The following is a 19,841-nucleotide window of genomic DNA, read 5'->3' as shown; positions in this document are numbered from 1 at the left end:
CCATTGCACTACTGGGTATTTACCCCAAAGATACAGATGTAGTGAAGTGAAGGGCCATATGCACCCCAACGTTCATAGCAGCATTGTCCACAATAGCTAAATCGTGGAAGGAACCGAGATGCCCTTCAACAGATGACTGGATTAAGAAGTTGTGGTCCATATATACAATGGAATATTACTCAGCTATCAAAAAGAACGATTTCTCAACATTTGCTGCAACATGGACGGCACTGGAGGAGATAATGCTAAGTGAAATAAGTCAAGCAGAGAAAGACAATTATCATATGGTTTCTCTCATCTATGGAACATAAGAACTAGGAAAATCGGTAGGAGAAGAAAGGGATAAAGAAGGGGGGGAATCAGAAGGGGGAATGAGCATGAGAGACTACGGACTCTGAGAAACAAACTGAGGGCTTCAGAGGGGAGGGGGTGGGGGAATGGGATAGACTGGTGATGGGTAGTAAGGAGGGCACGTATTGCATGGTGCACTGGGTGTTACACGCAACTAATGAATCATGGAACTTTACATCAGAAACCAGGGATGTACTGTATGGTAACTAACATAATATAATAAAAAACATTAAAAAAATTAAAAAAATAAAAACTGTACCATTCACAGCAAAAAAAAAAAGTTCTCTCTTTTTAGTCAAACATACATGGTTTACTTAAAGTCAACTGGTCTCTGCATTTAAGTTCCAAATGGTTTTGGCTTTACCTGGATAGTAAAATCATCACTACAGAAAAATGGAAGGAAGCTGTTGGGTGGTTGTAGCCATTTCTCATAGATCGCTAAGTTCCGGGTTCATTTATCGTATTTAGCCTAAAGAAATTAAGTACTTCCTGCTACAAACCTTCTTGCATTTGAATTTTCTCAGTTATTCCCATACCAGTTAGAGGCCATCCTGAGAGTTACAGGGAGAACTGGCAAAGACACTGGACTCTGGGTGTCGTGAAGGCGAGGGAATGACCTGCTATTAACGCTTTGCATCCCAGGCCACGCGCCCTGATGCCACTTCACACGCTCAAACTGCTTTCATCCTCGTGTGGCATTACCTGGTAACGCTGAACCACACTCACATTCCGAGATGCAATGTTATCTAGGGTAACACTCGGTCACGCAGCCCAAGACGCGCACATAAGAATGCTCCATAGCAGTGCTGTTGGTACTAACCTAAACCCAGAAAAACCCAAATGCTCCTCAACAGTAAAATGGGTAAGGTGTGGCCTACTCGTAGAAAAGAGTACAACACTATGAACAAAACCACCACTAAACAACTTGAAACAATGTTTCTCACACCAAAGTGCTGAGACAATGATGTGAGTTACAAAGGACTGGGTGCCTCCACAGAAGTTCAAACACAGGTCATACAAAGGTTATTGATGAACTCACGTACGGGTGGTAAGGCCAGAGCTACAAAACTTGGAGTCACAACTAAAACTGATATCAAAACGCAGATTATCACAAAGTCACCATCAAAGGGAAGAGAAAGATATGGAGTTGGATAGAGGCCATCTGAGGTTGTGTGTGTGTGTGTGTGTGCGTGTGTGTGTGTGTGTTATGTTAGTCACCATACAGTACATCCTTAGATTTTGAGGTAGCGTTCCGTGACTCATCGTTTGTGTATAACACCCAGTGCACCATGCAATACATGCCCTCCTTAATACCCATCACCAGTCTATCCCAATCCCCCACTCTCCTCCCCTCTGATGCCCTCAGTTTGTTTCCCAGACTTTTATTAAGATATAATGCTTAGAGTGGAAAAAGTTGGTGGCCCCAAACAAAAAAGACACCAAAATATGGGTTTTGGTGAATCCTCTTCTATTCAAATGAACACAAACCTATGATAGGTCTTCATTTTTCTCTGTCATGTATATATTTTTGTTACGGGCACACTGCAAAATTAGAAGGAAGATATCATGGCCCATGTTGGGATGTTCTGGGTTCAGTTACAGCATAGTGCAGGACAGCGGGATGGCAGTATTAATTTCCACATGCCCCAAGTTGTCCCAGAATGCCTAAGTCCTGAGAGAGAAACCCTTGAGCACAAAGCAATGAAATACTAAAGGTGTCTTATATCATGCAGGTGACAAACTCATAGCAGAGCTCCATGCCCGATCTATCCCTCTTAATTCATGCTTCCTAAGAGCACTCAGCTGGCTCAGTCAGTAGAGCCTGCGACTCTCGATCTCTGGGTTGTGAGTTCCAGCCCCACACTGGGTGTAGAGATTACTTAAAAATCTATTCGTGGGGTGCCTGGGTGGCTCAGTCGGTTGGGTGCCCAACTCTTGATTTCCACTGAAGTCATGATCTCAGGGTCCTGGGATTGAGCCCCACCCTGCGACTGGCTCCACAGTCAAGTGAGGAATATGCTGGAGGATTCTCTCCCTTCCCTCTGCCCCTGCTGTCTCTCTCTCTCTCATAAACAAATCTGTAAAAAAAAAAAAAAAAAGAAAGAAAGAAAGAAAGAGGCAGAAGTCATGAACAGACACTTCTCTAAAGAAGACGTACAAACGGCTAACAGACACATGAAACAATGCTCCACATCATTTGCCATCAGGGAATACAAATCAAAACCACAATGAGATATCACCTCACACCAGTTAGAATGGCCAAAATTAACAAGACAGGAAAGAACAACTGTTGGAGAGGATGTGGAGAAAGGGGAAATTTTGTGCACCCCTGGTGTGGTTGTAAAATGGTGTACCACTATGGAGGACAGTATCGAAGCATCTCAAAAACTAAAAATGTGAGTACAGTATGACCCAGCAATTCCACCTCTGGGTATATATTCAAAAGAATTAGAAAGCAAGTTCTGGAAGAGATATTTGCACACCCATGTCACAGCAGCACTCTTCACAATAGACAAACGGCCAAATGGTAGAAGGAACTCAAATGTCCACCAACGGATAAGTGGATAAACCAAATATGGTCTATCCATCAATGAAATATCATTGAGTCTTACCAAGGAAGGAAGTCCTGACACCTGCTACAACATGCATGAACCTTGAGGACACAATGCCCCGTGAAATAAACCCTCACAAAAAGACAAATACTGTAGGAATCCACAGCTGGGAGCTCTCCAAAGTAGCCATATTTCCAGAAATAGAAACTAGACTGGCAGCAACCAGGAGATTCAGGGAAGGGGGAAAAGGGGGAAGCTGTGATTTAATGGGTGCAGACATTCAAAGGCCCGTCAGAGAAAGACAAACACCATATGATCTCACTCATATGTGGAATTTAAGGAAGAAAATAGATGAACATGTGGGAAGGAGGAAAAGAAAAAAAGCAGAGAAGGAAACAAACCATAAGAGAATCTTCATGATAGAGGACAAACTGAGGGTCCCTGGAGGGAGGAGGTGGGGGAGGGGTTAGTTGGTGATGGGGATTAAGGAGGGCACTTGCTGTGTAAGCACTGGGTGTTGTATTCAGTGATGAATCACAGAATTGCACCCCAGAAACCAATATTGCACTGTATGTTAACTAAACTTTAAATTAGAAAAATAAAGATGCTGATCTGATGAGCACACAACTAATGAATCATTGAACACTACCTCGGAAACTAATGATGCACTCTATGTTGGCTAATTGAATTTAAAAATACAAAATATAATAATGGCTACAGAATTTCAGACTTGCAAGATGAAATGTTTCACAGCAGGGTAATTATACTTAACACTACTGAACTTTATACTGAAAATGTTTAAAATGGCAAAATTAATGTCATGATTTTTTACAACAATTTTTTGAAAGTACATTCTGTATGATTCCATTTTTTAATAAATATTTTATTTTTTTATTTTAGAGAGAGTGCGTGGCATGGGAGTGAGGGGAGAGGCAGGAGGTGGAAGGAGAATCGTGAACCCACGCTGCACTGAACACAGACCCTATGTGGGGCTCGATCCCACAACCATGAGATCACATCCAGAGCCAAAATCAAGAGTCAGTGGCTTAACTGTCTGAGCCACCATCCATCTCCTTGGGCCTTAGTGTGGTTCCGTTCCCTGCTCTCTCCACCACCGCTGTGCTGAACACTCCTGAAAACAACTGAAACACTGGGCCAGAGTTCCCAGGGGTGAGTCCGAGGACATGCATGCTAGGTGATGGGTGCACCTGTGGCCTGGGATGGGTGCTGCCCACTGTTCTCCCAGACAGGGGTGCCCGACACCCTTCTCTCCAGGGGACCTGTGGGGACAGCCATGTCCTCAGGCACCTGAGGGCCACCCGGCCCAGGAATTCACCTTCTCCAGCAGAGGACAGATGGGGCGTCTTTCTCTGGCCAGGATTAGGAACCCTGATCCCGGGAAAGGAGAGCTCTTCTGGGACTCATCACCCAGCCAGGCAGCCGTGGGCACCGTGTATGTGACGGAGCCAGAGCGGCTGTACCTTGGAGGGAATGTGTGCCTTACACCAGGCGTGTGGGGGGCAGGCGGGAGCAGCAGCCCCTGCTTCTGGGGGAGCAGTGATGTGTGTGGAAGGAAGGAGGCCGGGGTGGAGCCTTCCCAGCCACACCACAGTCTCTCCCTTGGTCCTGAAACCAGCAGGAAGGGAGCTCCGAGGGTGGAGACGAGACTCCAGGAGGATTTCCATCCAGGGAAAGGAAACCCGCAGCCCCTGGAGGGCACTGAAGCTGCCAGCCCCGCCGGCCCCCAGGCCATTTGCACAGAATCACCTCCGGCACTTCCGTAGCACGTTGTCCGTGTTTGTGTGTGCACAGTGATTGGCCCACTCAGTGCTGGTGCATTTCCAGAGGCAGACTAGAAACCAGCCAGTGCCTGCTAGTGGGACAGAAGACCCCCACCCAGAGAAGCTGAGGATGTCCCTCTTCCTCCAGGGCTGGGGAAGGCAGCCACTGTCCCGGGGCAGGACCTGGTCCAGGTGTGTGCCCTATCTGAAGTCCCGGCGTTCAGTGGGCATTGTTGTGCCTGAGAAAGGCCCCCTCAGCCCTAGAGTCGGAAGCAGTGAGGGGCTGTCCCCAGCCCTGGCCCAGGATCACGACCTGAAACCATCCTGTCTTTGGGAGGACATGCCCCTCTCCCCTCCCCAGGTTGAGGACGCCCGGGACCCTGCAAGAGCTCTTCATTCGAGGCAGAGTCCTGGAGAGCATGTGTGTCTCGTCAGCCCAGCAAGTGAAAGAACCAACCCCACCCCCCACAATGCTCAGGTTCTAACCGAAGCAGAATTTCCATGTACTCTTCAAGTCCAGATTCACTGTGTGCAGCAAGGACACCTGCCCCTCCCCACTAGGTAAGTGGGTGCTGGGGAAGGGCTGTCTGGCCATGGGGACAGCCTCCTCCCCCCTTACGTGGCCTTGCGGGACCCCAGGGAAAGTCTTCCTTGCTCTCCTTCCCTCAGAGGGAGGAGCTGGCCTCGTGCTCCTGGGGTCCCCACTGAGTCCCCACTCCTGAGGAAGAGCCACCCATGGACCTCGTGTCAGGAGTGTGGTCTGCCACTGCTCCCAGCCAGGGTCCTGGGGGCTGCATGAAGAGCCTAGGTTGTTTTTGGGGGGAGGGGTGCTCACTGGTGCCCCGCTCACCATCCCCCACAGTGGTCTGCAATCCAGGCCCTGTACCCAGCGTAGGTCAATCACCAGCAACCCACATGCTCCTGCCATGGGAGCAATCAGTCAGCATCAACCCATTGCACAGAGGAGGAGAGCGAGGCCCAGAGAGGGGAAGCAAATGGCTCCAGCCACAGGGCTGCTCAGCAGAGAAGCTGGAAGCCCAGCTCTCCCAAGCCCCCGCTAGCCCACCCAGAGACTCCCTGAGCCCAGAGTGAGCCCTCCTCTGCCTGCCCAGCCACTCACTGGTCCTTGAGTTTGATGACGGCTTGTTCTTCTTGGCTCTGAAGGTGTTGCTGGCCGACTAGGAGGGGGAGTCCAGCTGGCGGGACAGGCAGTAGCTACAGGACAGAGAGACACGTCTGAGCTAGCAGGAGCCACACTCTGGTCTCCCTCCCAGAGCCTACCCAGGAGCTGGAATCTGGGTGCCCTAGGGGCCAGCATGCAACAGGGTCTGTGCTGACCAGGGAGCCATGGCCCCCAGGGAGAGTCCACTCTGTCCTCTCCCCACTCATGCCCATCCTCACCTCTCCTCACTGTGGGGCTCCAGGGCCCAGAACCAGGCCCCACAGGGCTGCTCAGGCTCCAGCTTGTAATTATTTTGCAGCCCCCCGAGCAGCTGGATTTCCTGGGGCTGGAGGGAGGACTGGCTGCAGACAAGGACTGGGCTGGGGAGGATGCGGGGTCTCATGGGGGCCAGGATGGGGCAGGGGCTCAGTCCTGGGGCCCAGCTCATGTCTGAAAATGGCTGAAATCCCTGAATGCCCACGGGGTCCCTCATTACAGTAACAACACCCTCACACTCAGCCACCCTGGTGCTGGGCCCCTCCTCCCTGGCCTCCTTCCCGCCCCTCTGACTCTAGCCGGGGGCAGGCTGGAGCTCCGTCCCGGGTCCTGCCAGGAAGACCAGGCAGAATGAGGAGAGGAGAAGGGGAAGGGGCGGACCGATCTTTTCCCTGCCCCGAGTCGGCCTCCATTGCTGCCTCCAGGTCCTCTGGCCCAGCCATGCACTTAGCTGGACCCTGGGAGGGAGTCTGCATTCCAGGCCAGCTGCGGGGGGGGGGGGGTATTCAGTGACCTCTGTGTCCCTAGATGTCCAACCCACCTGGCCTTGCACCCTGAGGCTTGCTGGCCGGGGTGGGCGTGGTTCTGGGGCTCAGAGGACTTTGGGGCCACAGAGCACTTGGCGCTGGTGTGGGAATATCGGGGACCGGTCAGGTGCAGAGCCATGGGTCTCGTGTGTATCCGCCACAGGGCTGGGTCATGATACACGTGCTGTGTGCAGGTCCCCTGTGCACACCTGACCCTCTCAGTGGGGAGACCTGCGTGCCTAGTGCACCTGTCCTCCACCTACCCCGGAAGAGCGGCCACATTCAAGCATTTCCATGTCCAACCCTCAGGGACAGTTGGGAATCTGGGGTCCAGAGAGGCAGGGACTGGCCCAGGACAAATGAGGGGTGAAGAGTCCAAGGAGCAGGGCTGCTCTCCAGTCCTAGGCCAGCCCCAACCCTTCCATGAGGTTCGCTTTGGGGGTGAGAGCCCCTCAGATCCTCGGGGATAGCTCCCCACCCCGTCCCATGTGGGGACATGACCTTGGGCATCCCCAGGCAGGTAGAGGCATGTGCACCTGTGCACACACACACACACACCCCACTCTGACTGCCCAGCTGGGGGTCAGAGGGGGAGGACACCCTGGGAGCAAGGTGGGTGACAAGAGGGAGAGAAGAAAGAGGTCGGAGACAGCTGGGCCATGGGGCAGGGGCATCAGGACTCCTGGCAATACCCCAGATCCATAGCATGGGGAGGGGAGACACGTCAGGCTGATGGTCAGGGGGTCCCCAAGGGGCCCAGGAGGGTTGCCAGGGCACTGGGAGAGGACAGGGTTTGGGGTCCGGTGTCCATCACCACCCTGGGTACCTGGAAGTAGGAACAGAAACCCCCCGCTAGTGTGGAGGGGGCTACAGCACAAAAGGCCTCAGCTTACTCTTCTATCAATTGGGCTGTAGAGATGGGTGTCCCCAGGGTCCCATAGGTTTGTAGAAGAGCCTGCTGGCCTTGGATCTCCGTCCCTGACCCACTGTGCTCCCGGTCCTGGGAAAATGCTTTGTACTCCCTCAAGGTCCTTCTGAGCAGAGGGCAGCCTGGGGGCTTTGGGGGCTGAGGACCTGGGTATGCAGAATGTGGCAGAGCACTGGACCACTGGTCGGGGGACCAAGGTCAGGACCCTCCTAGGTGCAGCCTCAGGGTTCCCATTTGGAAGAGGTTCCAGAGTCAGTGCTGTGGGCATGGTGAGGAGGCCTGAGGAAGGAACTGAGCACCAGGACAGGAGAGGGAAACGGGGACACTTCTGAGGTTTCTCACATCGCCCCCCGAGCCCTCAGATCCTGCTCCTGTGAGACACACAGAGACAGAGACTGAACACAGGAGAGAGGGAACCAGGAGAAGTCACAGACTTTCCTCCATCAGCTTGGAAATGACATCCCATCCTTTTGCCCCGTTCTCTTCCTTAGAGCGCAGTCACACAGGCCATCCACCCTGGAGGGGAGGGGATTCCCCAGGGATGTGCGACCAGGATTCAGGAATGCCCGGGAACCACTGTGGAGACGCCCTGCACATGGGCACAGGCGAGGCCCAGGGACCTGAGCCTCAACCTAATGGGAGCCCCTGGAAGTCTGTGTCGTGAGAGGACAAGGTCGGAATCTGTTCATTGCAACCTTCCCATGGGGCCTGGGACACAGGCAGGAGGGGGGTGGCTTTGCCTGGACCCCAGAGCAGACCCAGCCCCTCTGAGCTGTGTTCCATGCCCCACTCAGCCCCTGGCTCATCCTTGCATTGCCAAGTGTGTGCCCCAGCCTCCTGTGATAGCAGGTACAGAATGTATGTAGAGGTCCTACCCCTGATGGCGTCCCTAGAAGTAGAAGCCAGAACACCCCACTGTGCAGATGGGGAGCCTGGGGAGTCCCTGAGAGGCACAGGGTCTGTCCAGGGTCACAGCCCTGGGCACGAGCAGGGGCCTGGTCTGAACCCAGATCTGTGTCCTCACAGCGGGGACACCAGCTGCACCCAGGCCTCCTGGGGGCTGTGGATGGACTGTGTGGGTGTCACTGTATGGATGGGCCATGGGGTGGAGGGTGAGCATAGAGCAGCTGGGGGAGGGGGGCCCTCGGGGGGCTCTTGTGTCAGGAGGAAGTCAGGCAAGGGGACCCCAGGCGGTGGTGACCTCACGTCTCTGACAACAGAGCCCAACAGAGTTTAGAACCCGGGTAACCAGGCACCCACATTCCAGAGCCAGTCCCCTGCCCAGCTCATTTCGTTGGAGATCCTCGAACGAAGAACATGTTTGCGTGTTGCATCCCCAAGTCCGGAGGCTGCAGGCTGAGGAAAGCACGCCCTGCAAACACTTCCCCTCGCTGGGGATGTTGTGTCAGGGCTCCCCGACGCCTCTGGCCATTTGGCAGGAAGGACCGAAAGGTGACACCATGAGGCCCAGAGCCAACCAGCCCAGCCCCACACACTCTGATCTGACTGTGCAGCCCCAGGTCCCCTCCCTCTGTGTGTGTGTGCGTGTGTGTGTGTGTGTCTGCGTGTGTGTGTCTGCGTGTGTGTGTGTGTATAAGAGGGGTCTTGTAGGGTGGGGCGACCCCGAGCAGGAGCAGGCTGATGAGGAGTCAATGTCCAGTGGGCAGGGCATGTTCACACCCCAGGTCAAGCCTGGCTGGGTGGGACGGGGTGTGTGGGGGCTGCACCCTTCTGCCCAAGGTTTGTCCCAAGCCCTGCATGGGTGGGTCACTGCATCCCAGGTGCAGGGCTGTGCACACACAGGTCTGTGTCTGATCTGGGAGCAGCAGGGGGACTGGGCAGGAGGACAATGAGGACGGCCGGGCAGGGCTGTGATGCCTCTGGGCCGGCTACCGGTCCCTGTCTTTGCGAAGGCCACGGATGAGACTGGGAAGAGGCTGGCAGACACCCGCCCCATATCCCTGGCAGAGGGAGTCCCCTCACAGTGGTCTCCAGAAGCAGGGACTGGGGACTGCCCGGGACGGCCTTTAACACCACCCAGGCCACTCTCCCTGGTGGTCCCTCATCTCACTGCGGTCCAGGAGCCAGAGCCCACGGAGGCCGAGCCCGAGGGTGAGAAGGCTGGGGCTGGGTGTGTGTGGTGTGTGGGGATGGGTCAGTGCTGGCCCCACAGGGAGGAGCCCCCAGAGGCTGGTGTGGGGCCAGGAGCAAGGACTGGGCTCAGAGCACCCAGTGGGTGGACTGCAGTCGGGGACACGTCCCGGGGAGGGTTCCTTCCTGGCTGCGGCTTCTCAGGGGACCCCTGGGCTGTGCTCTGTCTCTGCAAAGGCACAGGGAGAGGCAGGCAGGAGGGTGAGCTTTTCTCCTCTCACAGCTACTCCACCATCTGAGGAACTAGAGCCAGCTCCAAGTTCATGGGCAGGGGTGGTGCCAGCCAGCGACCTGGCACCTGCCCATGGAGAGCCTGCCCCCACCACCGCCACTGCTCCTGCCCCTTCCCCTGCCTGTGCTCCTGTTCTTGCCCCTGACCCAGCTCCTGCCCTGGGTCCTGCACCTGCCACTGTTGCTGACCCTGTCCCTCCCCTTGCTCCTGCGCCTGTCCCTGCTCTTGCACCTGTCCCTGCCCCTATCCCCAGCCCTGCCCCTACTCCTGCTCTTGCAGGGCTCCCAGAGCCACATCCAGAGCCCACAGCCCTGCGGGCACAGCTCCTTGTACAATTACATTTAGTCGTATCACCCGAACCCGAAGTCCCGCCAGGGTGTTTCATCCCCTCCCCCTATGTTCTTACTCTCTGGTGTATTTTAACTCTTATATTAGCTTTCCAAGCTCTGTATGCTGTTTATTATTTGTTTTAAATAAAGTTACTTGTTTTCAGTTGAACACGTCATGAGCATGGAGTGCATCCCCGACGCTGTGCCACCGTGGCACAGAACACGGCAGCAGAACATTCCTTCCCCAAAGGAGACCCCGAACCAGGGGCCCGCCCTGCCCCTTTCTCCCCCAGCCCAGACCCTTAGAACCCCTAAGCTGTTTTCTCTCTCTGTTCCTTTACCTGTTCCGGATGTTTCTGTAAGTGGAATCACACAACAGGTGCCTCCGTGTCTGCCCACCTATTTTCAAAGGGGACTCGTTTCTTTCTGTGTTTATTTGACAGAAAATTTCCCTTATTCGATATGAAGTCCCCAATGGATTACAGATCAGACATAATCACAGAGACCGCTTTAGGAATTATGGGCACAATCTCAGGGCCGAGACCCCTGTTCCTGCTGTGACACCACGGCCTGACCTCAGACAGGAAACAGCTGGCTCTTCCTGTGACCCACACAGAAACCAGGGAAATGCAGAAAGCTAGTAGATCCACCACAATGGGCAAAAGCATTGCTCACGACCCAAGGCCAGAGAAAGGTTTCCCCTGCCTCTGGTCCAAACCGTGCTCCAAGTCACTGGGTTCCCCAGGGACAGAGACCAAACACATGCAAGTCCAAGGGGAAGGATAGACACGTGGGGAGTATGTGTCAGAGATGCGGGAGCTTCTGGGGAAGAACTCCAGCAAAGGAAACCCTATGGAGGCAGCGCTGGTCACCCCCAGACCAGCAAGTGTCTGGTCTGGGGACCAGCAGCCCTGGGGAGAATGTGAGGATGTGGAGGTCCCCCACAGGTCCCCTGGAGAGAAGGGTGACGGGCACCCCTGTCTGGGAGAACAGTGAGCGGCACCCACCCCAGGCCGCAGGTGCACCCATCACCTAACATGCACGTCCTCGGACTCACCCCTGGAAACTCTGGCTCAGTTTTTCACAGATGTATTTTCAGGAGAGTTCAGCACAGTGACAGTGGAGAGAGCAGAGAACGGAACAACGCTAATGCCCAAGGAGATGGATGGGATCCTCGGTCCCAATCCTCATGATAGAATGCCCTGTAGCTACTGTCACATTGTCACCTGGGGCACAGGAATCAGGAAGCCCCCTCCTGAGACGCCCCCCCTCCTGCCACCCTGTTCCTGGGAACATTCAGAATTGTTTGAGGAGGAGCTAGAAAGGATCCAGGATGACAACAGGTCTGAGGAGAAGGATGGTCAGCACTGGGAGGACAGTTGGACGTACCCTGAGCCACCATCCAGGGCCTGGGCTGTGATGCCCTCGGATCTGACCCCCAATAGTGGCTCCTGATGTAGGGACCCTACTTCCGTGGTTTCATTCCCTCCCTCCCTACGTCATTTATTCACTCTGCCATTCATTCCCCCGCCTCTTTCCTTCCCCTCCACCCCTTCCATCCTCCCTCCCTCCCTCCCTCTTTCCCTCACTTCCATCCTCCCTCAGGCCCTCCCTCATTCAGCAGAGGATCTGGGGTCCCTGCTGTGTACTGAGCACTGGGGCTTCATCAGTGAGCACCCCGCCAACCCATGCGGTCACGTCCACTGTGGGTGGTGACAGGGGCCAGTCCTCAGGGTGAGCAGGGGTGATGAGCACCAGGAATCTGCTCCTGAAAACAGACGCCAGTTGCACAAAGAAAAGAATGGAGAGACCCACTCTCAGTATTTCCTCTAGAAAAATCTAGTCCTGAAAAATGATGAAAGTAAGTATATCCTAGACTTAACGCAATGTGAGTTCTCATGGCAGGTACGCACTGATTCCTAGAACCAACGAAGAGTAAATCATCCAGTGTTGATGGGGGTTTGTGACACACCTTTTCTGACCAAATGACAGCATTTCAGCCAATATCGCCAGGGCCTCCGAGTCTTCCCAAGGGTCTCTGCAGTCCCCTGACTCTTCCAGGGCCGCCCTCGCCAGGACTCCCTGTGTCCCGTGGCCAGGCGCCTGCATCCGGCACTGGGCCCTGCGAGCCCTGTGCTTTGTGCAAGGCCTGTGTGCTCCCCCTGGGGTCACTTGGCATCTCCCTTGCAGCGGCCTGCATCTTCCTGCGCTTTCTGTCCTTCCTCAGACAAGTCTGTGAGGCTGGCCTGTGCCCATGTCACAGGCATAGAAGCATGAGTCCAGAGGGTCCAGACGACCTTCTCCCAGTCCCAGCATGTGGAGCCCGGGCCAAGAGTGGTCCCTGAGCAGAGGAGGACCCGGGCCCAGGGAGCCTGAGGGAGGACGTGGCACAGTGAGCCTGCAGAAGGAGAGCGAGCACCAAGGAGCTCAGGCCTGCTGCGAGACCACGTCCCACCCACACCGGCTCTGACTCTAGGGCTGGAGGAACTCGGGGGATACCCTCCCGGGCTGCAGGCTGGCAGCGGCTGGCGGGGGAGGCACCGCTGATGCAGGAGAGAGCCCTCCGCAGGGAGGAGGGGCAGGCGCTCCCCCAGCAGCAGGTGCACTGAGGGGGCATCAGCGGACATCAGTGCCTCCAGCTGGGGTCTCCACACAGGCCCCCTCCTCAGGCCCAGCACGAGATGGTCTGGATGGCCTTTGTCCCCCAAAGACAAAGTCTGACCCAGGATCCCTCCCTCAAGCCCCCACTCCCCATATATACTCAGTTCAAGTGACAAGAAATGGCCAATAGTTTAGGTGGTGTGGGGTGCACAGGGACATTTGTTTTTGTGGCCCATGCTGTGACACTGCTGGCATTTTAAAGATCTCAGGGCTTCTATTCAAAAACTGTAGGAAGATAGCTTTGTAGCTTTCTGGAAACCTGTCTCTGTGCCTTGCAGCCCTCCCAACCCACCAGCTCTGCTCAGAATCCCTCCAGGCCACACACCCACAGTCTTGAGTCCTCAGATGGCCCAGATAATGTGCCTTCAAAAAGTGATCCAGGGGGGCACCTGGGTGGCTCAGTCGGTTAAGCGGCCAACTCTTGGTTTAGGCTCAGGTCATGATCTCAGGGTCCTGGGATCGAGCCCTGTGTTGGGTTCCACACTCAACAGGGAGTCTGCCTGTGGATTCGCTCTCTCCCTCCCCTTCTGTCCCTCCCACTGCTTGCTCTCTCTCTCTCAAATAAATAAATCTTTAAAAAGATAAAAAAGCGATCCAGGTGGGGCAGCAGGACACACCGAGGATTCCAGAAACCCCCCCTCCCAGCAAGTGAGGGTACCACGGACGAGCTGTCTGAAAACAGCCAGGTCAGGGTTCCAGGAAGACACCAGAGGCACAGGAGGAACTGGGGAGCATCTGAAGGTCAGGTGGGGACAGTCAGAGCTTCCAGGCCCTATTCCCTAACACTCCTCATCACTCAGCCTTTCTTCCAGTGAGCCTGCTTGGTTTCTGTTTGCCCCAACTGTTACCCATTACCCCAGGGCAGCAGAGACTCACAAATGCCTTTAAATGTTTAGGACATCGAATGCCCTCCAGTAGCCACCTCACTATTGGGAGAGCTGGTGGTAAGCAAGAAGTCACTGAGGCCTCCAAGGGTCTGGACTTGGTGTTTCCCTCTTCTGAGATGGGGACACCTGTGGGAGGAGCAGGTGGCCGGCTGGTGGGGGTTGCAGGCACCTGACGTTGACAGATGGGGTAGGTGAGGCCCGAGGCCCCGGGGGTGTGTGTCCAGCATCCGGACTGAACAGGTCTTCAAAGCGCAGATTGGCTGGGATCATCTTCAGGCTGAGAAGGAAGGTGAGGGGAGCAGAGGGGAGCAGAGGAGGCTCAACTTAGACAGGAGAGGGCCGAGCCACTCCTTTGGGGGAAAAGTGGGTCAGGTCCAGGCTCATGGGGACAGACCTTGAGGTCACTGTGCCACATGAAATAAGCCAGTCCCTGAAGGACTGATACTGGAGGACCCCACTCGTGAGGGACGGAGAGCACTCCAATTCACAGAGGTGGAAGGAGCTGCTGGGTGCCGGGGCTGGGGAGGGGGAATGGGGGTCAGGGTCTCATGGGTAGAGGTTCAGTCTGGGATGACAACGAAGTTGTGGCTACGGATGGAGGTGGCGGGTGCAGAGCAGTAAATGTATGTATTGCCACTGAATTGTACCCTGAAACGTGCTTAACGGTATTAGTCGTATGTCCGTTACACCACAATAGGAAGGTAGTGAGTCAGGAGGACGGGGCCATCGCGAGTCCCAGGAGGGCCCTGGAGCAGGGACCCTGTATCCTGGTTCTCGCTCTCACGCTCTGCCCCTTGTTGGTGACCGAGCTCACAGTAGGCACTCAGTGAACGCTTGCTAACACATAGTGCAGAGAGAGTCCACAAGTGCAAACCCTCCAGTGGGCACTGAGGGATCCCAACAGGACGCGCATCCAGATGGAGCCAGTGTCCACATCTCACAAACACCAGCACAGAAATAGCCATTTAAAACCAAGGCAGGAACCAGAAATAACCCAGAGGGCTCCATGCTCCTGGAGGCCGTGCTAGCGGTCACAGCCTCTGGCGGTCAGGGGACTGGGGGTCAGAGAGATGGCTCGGCGCACCCCTGACCCTGAAGGCCCATGGCTGCCGCGAGGTGCAGGGACTGGGAGGAAAGCTCAGCCAGGGCCCGTTCTGGCTCCAAGGCTGCTGCAGGGCCGCTCCCAGCCCACCAGGCAGTGTCTGTTTAGAACCAGGGAGAAAACCTTTTCCCTCAATTGTTCTTTTTAAAGATGGTTGCTCAGCATTGACACAGAAAAACATTCGACGTAAAACTGGAGCTGATCACAGCTGCACATGACCCAGAAGTTATGAAAATGCACTGACCACGAAGAGAGGAACTTGTGCCCCCAGGCAGGCCTCCTATGCACAGGGGTGGCTGGGGGCCCTGGACATGCCCGTGTGGGCAGTGCTGGACTCCACAGTCGAGGGGACAGAAGAAGGAAACTGCTCTGACGGTTCCACTCAGGGCAGCACCCCCTGACGGAGATGGGGCAAGCCCCTCATGCGTTCTGGAAGTCCTGCTGATTCTTGGGCCTGGCCCGAATCTCAGCTTCTTCATGACGGCGGGGGGCGGGTGGGCAGGCAGCCCAGAAGCCGCATGTCCCACATGCCCTCTGGGCCAGCCCAACAGCCGCAGGTCCCACAGGTCCCCGGGGACAGCCCAGCAGCCGAGGAACCCACATGGCCTCTGGGGACAGCCCAGCAGCTGCGGGTCCCACAGGTCCTCTGGGGCAGCACCTTAATGGGCTTGTGGTCCAGCAGGTATCCGTTCAGGTGGCTCTCGTCAGGCCACATGGCCTCCATCCCGTTGGCAGGTCCACCCCCATTGCCTGGTGACAGGCCAAGGTCAATCAGTGAAGCTCTGCCACCAACCCCCCCAAAAAAGGCCCCCATGTAGTAAAAATCACCCTGGTCCCTGGGGATGTGGGCCTGGGACTGCGGCCTGCACTCATAGCTGAACTCCTTGTGGGCCACCGGTAGAAACGGGGTACAGGGTGCCAAAGAGGGCAACAGGATCTCCACGCCCACGTGGTCACGGAACGTCATGTCCACATCCACGCACACTGGGTCATCCACCTCATGGAGGAAGCACTGCTCGCAGAAGCAGCTGGTCATTGCCGTGTGCTGCATGGACACATCCTGCCAGCACGAGGCCCTGGGGATCTCAGGACCACCACCCTCCAGCCTTCCCCGAGGGCCACACAAGGCATGTGAGCCGGCTGGTCAGTGAAGACGTACTAGGTGACCCTGTGTCCACCATGAAGTGCTTCCTGTCATCTGCAGGAACAGCTCCAGGAAGACCACGTATCCACACGGACAGGGGACAGGGTGAGAGGAGGGTCACTGCCAGAGGCTGGCAGCAGGACCCCAAAACTAGGGGCTGTGGACGTGTGCACCTTCTTCGAGGGGGCAGGCCCTGGGCTGCTTTAAGCAACAGCCACTCGCCTGTCCTGTCCTGAGTGAGTCTGCCCATGGGGCCTCCCTACCTTCTGCTCCCAGAGACGGGGGCCACCAGCACCCCATCTTACAGAGGGCAGCCTGAAGCTTAGCAGGCTGGAAACCTCCCCCACAGTCAGCATGCTTGAGCCAGGAACACGCCCCCTGTGCTGAGCTTCTGGGCAAACCCTGCAGGTGCCCTCCCCTGGCCAACCCCCTGCAGGTCCCGTCCCCACCTGCCAGGAGTGAAGCACTTTTGGTCACAGCCCTCATTTCTATGCCCTACAGACTGGGTAGAACCAGCAGGGCCGGCCACCTGCCCCACTTTGTTCTGAGTGGTCGCCACCCTGTAGGGTCCTCCTTGAAGGCTACTGGGCATTCTGCTGACAAGGTCCTCATTAACCACTGGTATTCCTAGGAGGGGTCACCCTCAAACTCCCCCAGATCAGGAATCGGGTCCAGGCCATGGTCAGGGAAGGGGAAAGAGGACCTCTGAAAGAAGAAGGAGCTTGCTTAGGCCCCAGCCTTGAATCCAAGGGTGTAAGCTTCCAGGTCCAGGTCTACATCTCCCCAGACAAGAAGCTGGGAGTATTGTCCAACCGCCTCACATGGCTGGTCCCCCTTTGAGGGGACTACCTTCTCCCCACCATGGGGAGAGCAGCTCCCCCATCGTCAGGCAAGTGTGGTGAGCCCCTCTGGGGCTGAATTTTGTGCAGACACTAAGGCTACTTCCTTACACCTGCCCCATCTCGGGCAGGTTAGCAAATTGCTCACATCAGAAAGGTGGGCACTACATTTAAATAGGGGACAAGCACACACACACACAGCAGGCACGAGTCAGGTCATCAGGGGGCAATTCGGGGCCCAGCCAACGGGGAAACAAGCCAGACATGAAGCAGGGGGAGAGAAGAGTGCCCCTGGCAGAGGGCACAGTGAATGCAAAGGCTTGGACTCAGGCCAGAGGCACATGTGGGACAACCACACCCCTGGGTGGCCCACAGAGGGGCAGGCCGAGGTGAGGCTGGAGAGGATGGGCAGGAGGGGAGCAGACCACAGAGAGGCCCAAAGGTTATGTTCCAAAAAGATCACTCTGGTTACTGGAGGAGAATGGGCTCTGTGCAGAAGAGGACAGGGAGACCCCTAACCCTAACCCAACCATAACCCTAGCAACCCCTAACACCAATGCTAACCACTAATACCAACCCCAATGAAATCATCACAAAATCAGCAAATACTTTCCTACACTTGTCTTAAAATAGATGTAAGAAGCCTGATCAGAAAAATTGCAAAACCAAGAGCTCTTAAATATATTGTGCATCGTAAGTGTCTCTTCACAAACATCTCAAAGGTTGTTCAATATACTGAAAATAAGCAATGTTATACTCCGCAATAAATTTTTAAATAAAAGCATGTGGTCCTATTAATTGATGCAGAAAAGGTTCTAGCCCAAATCCAATGTCTGTCACTGATATAAACACTCCTGAAAGCAGGAATAAGGGGTAATTTTTTCAATGACTCTATAGCGAACAGCACGCTCAAGTCTGAAGAGTGATAGCTCTACTCTGAAATCAGCAACAAGGACAGGATGCTGGCTTTCACAGAAGGACAGACACTGTGTGATTCCACCTGTATGACGTGTCCAGAGACACAGGGTTGAACGTGGCAGCAGGGCCGAGGGGAAAGGAGAGTGCGGAGTCGGTGTTGCAGGCGCACGGTCTCCCTGGGGAGAAGGAGACAGTTGGGGACAATGACGTACAACCGTGGGAACTCGGCTAAGGCCAGAGAGCTGTGAACCTGAAGTGTCTGAAGTGGTGAATGCTACTACGTTTAGTCACAGTGAAGAAGTGAAGGACTGACGCATGTCACCACGTGGATGGACTCTGACAGCAGCCCCAGTGACAGGCCACCCGGATTGGAGCCCTGTGCGCTCCTTCAACCCACGGGGGTTGTGCGAGTACCGGAAGTCCCGGGAGCGGTTCCGGAAGGAGAAAACCGGATCCGAAGGGTCAGCACACTTCCGACAGCGGGGCAGGCGGCGACGCTGACGCGGGCGCGGTCTGGGTTGTTGTGCGGACACCGCGCTGATTGCCCCGTTCGGGGCTGTGCGGGGTCCGCGGGGCGCGTCCCTGTTCGCGGTCAAACGCGCTGAAGCGTCCGCGTGGGAGAGAAACGGCAGCCGGGGAGTCTGCGTGTGGAGACCGCGTGTGGGGGTTCACGGCCCTGACGTCGCCGCAGAGTCACCAACCAGGTCAGCACCAGGTCAGCACCAGGTCACCCGGGCGGGCACCAAGCTTCGTGATGGAGGCGCAGCCCTGCCCAGATCGGACCCGGTGTGGACGCGGGAGGACCGTGCGGGGCCGAGGCCGGGGAAGCACCGGCCGGAGGCTCCCTGACGGCAGACCGCCTGCGGAGCCCCCGGAACCGGATCCGTGTGCGCGTAGACACGGACCCGCGGACCACGCAGCGGATCCGAGCCCAGAGAGGGGAGACCCCACCGCCCGCGCACAAACCACGGAAACCCCACCGTCTACACAGCGCGCCCTGCCTCGCGGGGTCCTGTGAGCATGGACCCCTCGGCAGTCCCCGCTCAGACGGCTTCTCCTCACCTTCTCCCGCGGCGGGTCCTGAGGAGATACGGGTCCTGTCGGTGTGGACGCGGACCCACGTCCTCCGCTGCGGGTCCTGAGGAGGCCGGGCTCCTGTCGGTGTAGACACCGCCCCACGTCCTCCCGAAGCCTTCACAGCGGGTCCTGAGACCAGGGTCCTGCCGGTGTGGATGGGCAGCCACGTCCTCCACAGCGGATCCTGTCGGTGTGGACCCGGACCCACGTCCTCCCCGAACTCAGACACGGGTCGGGGGGAGCGAAGCTCGAGTCAGTCACTGACGCCGGCTGAACGCGCGTGCGCGCGGCGTCGGGCAGCTGGGCTCGGGCGCCCCCTGCAGGCGGCGGAGGCAGTGCAGGACAGGCTGGGCGCACAGGTCAGTGGAGACAGCGCCCCCTCCCGGGGGCCAGAGGAATTCATTACATTTTGGAAGGTGAAAGGGAAGTGGAGCCCGATATCCCCCAACTCTCCAAAAATAGTTAAGGAACAATCAGTTGGAAACCATATGAAATGAAATGTAGACACAAACTTTACGACCTACACCAAAATTCACTCGAAAATGTGGATAAAATTAAAATGCAAACACAAAACCAATCCACAAAAGAGAAAAATTGGTCACATGGACTTCATAAAATTAAAACTTCTACTCTGTGAAAAACCTTGTTCAAAGAATCAAAAGACAAGCCACAAACTGGGAGGACATATTTGCAAACCATGTATCTGATAAAGGATTTGTATTCAGAATGAACCCTGATCCTAAACCCTAGTTCCCTCAAGGTCCTCTTGACCCCTAGGCTGGAAGCCACAAGCTCCAGTTACTCAGCCTAGTGCTCTCCCTCTGGACAACCGGATTCTGCTGGGATCTTCCACCACCCCAGCCTGAACACATACCATACCTATCCCATTAACCATTATGTCCAATGCCTCAGGGCTCACCTTCA

The 19,841-nt window shown here is 55.8% G+C and overlaps 1 long non-coding RNA gene across 1 annotated transcript in view; it reads right to left on the bottom strand.

Moving 5' to 3' along the window:
• LOC113248527 (uncharacterized) overlaps nucleotides 1-19,458 on the bottom strand; it is a 50,489-nt gene extending 31,031 nt beyond the window's left edge. Inside the window, exons 1-2 of the long non-coding RNA XR_008960486.1 lie at nucleotides 18,903-19,458; nucleotides 5,805-5,899 (exon numbers count right to left, since the gene is read on the bottom strand). This is a non-coding gene — a long non-coding RNA (uncharacterized LOC113248527). The remainder of the gene's footprint in view (nucleotides 1-5,804; nucleotides 5,900-18,902) is intronic.
• Between the last annotated feature and the right edge of the window lie 383 nt (nucleotides 19,459-19,841).

Source organism: Ursus arctos, unplaced genomic scaffold, assembly GCF_023065955.2.
Source record: "Ursus arctos isolate Adak ecotype North America unplaced genomic scaffold, UrsArc2.0 scaffold_2, whole genome shotgun sequence".
Lineage (NCBI taxonomy): Eukaryota > Metazoa > Chordata > Mammalia > Carnivora > Ursidae > Ursus > Ursus arctos.
The sequence above is the reverse complement of the archived record's forward strand: the minus strand, read 5'-3'. Positions and strand labels throughout refer to the sequence as shown.